This window comes from Kryptolebias marmoratus, linkage group LG10 (assembly GCF_001649575.2).
Source record: "Kryptolebias marmoratus isolate JLee-2015 linkage group LG10, ASM164957v2, whole genome shotgun sequence".
NCBI classification, from domain to species: domain Eukaryota; kingdom Metazoa; phylum Chordata; class Actinopteri; order Cyprinodontiformes; family Rivulidae; genus Kryptolebias; species Kryptolebias marmoratus.
The window spans coordinates 16,557,137-16,558,379 of record NC_051439.1 but is presented as its reverse complement, the minus strand read 5'-3'; positions in this window follow the sequence as shown (position 1 = coordinate 16,558,379).

The following is a 1,243-nucleotide window of genomic DNA, read 5'->3' as shown; positions in this document are numbered from 1 at the left end:
AAGTGTTGCCACTTCAGATGCTGAAGTTTGCAATGGTTGGGGGCTGGGATGGCTTTGAGGGAGGAAGTCTGGAAAGATTTCCATTTACAAACATTTGCCACATGGTCACCTGACCACCATGGCACCCCCTTTTCCAGTGTTTCCCAACTTCCGGTCCCACCTTTGCTCCTTTCGTGAGTCCCTCTCTTCAACTTTTTCAAGAACTCTTTAAGACAGCATTTCCTCTCTGAATCCTCCAGGCAGTCTGATGAATTGTATCTCGGTGCCTGTTGAGTTTTATGTCTGCTTAATTGTTTCGCTTGTCTTCCTTTTTCTTCCCCCCCACCAATGTCATTATGCCTAGCCGGTGCGTGCAATCGTACATGTGCATAATTTAAATTAGGTTTAATATCCTCCACTTTAATCCTTGATAAGATCTCAATTGTCCCATGATATGAAATGGAGATGTGGCGACAACCAGGGCTAAATTAAATCAAAATATTAATCTACCTGGATATCATCCTTCAGCAAAACTTAATCACTGGCTGAATAGCGAGGCACACCAGAAAAGTCTTAATTGGCTCTTAATGATTGTCATACAACATATGCTTAAGTGTAGATGCAGAGATTAGGAGGAAAAATGTAAAAATTACCAGCCAAAACACAAGAGCATGACCAGATACAAACATGCGCGCATAAACACACTTGTGTTTTCAAATTATCCACTCTGGAAAACACAACTATAAATGCAAAATTACTCAAAAAAATCTCACAGCATAGGCTAGTTGTTGAGTGTCTACCTGGCGCTGCGTTGATTGTTCCTCAACACTGACCAATTGTAAGCTCATAATGATGATCCCTGGCATGACAAGTGATTTTAACCTGCCTGTGGGCCACCCCCGCAGCGAGTCACAGATCAGCTGCCCCACGTAAACAAAAACATTAGGAGAGCGTTCCACATTTAAGAGCATGCCTAATTACAGTCATTCCTATCTGAAGTACTTTCTGCTGCAATTTGCTCAGATCACCAAACCTCCAATACCTCTCATGCAAACAAATAAACCCTCCCGCAACAAAGAGATAAAGCAAATAATAAAATAGACTCGGGCACTATCGGAACTCGCTGGGGGCACTGTGTTTGAAGTACGCTTCAAATAGTATCATACTACTCTACAGTGTTGAGTCCTACAGTTTTGTGCACATCCCCAGTGTGGAATAATTACGAGGGTTGTTGTTGATGTACTCGGGGGGGGGGGGTCCCTGT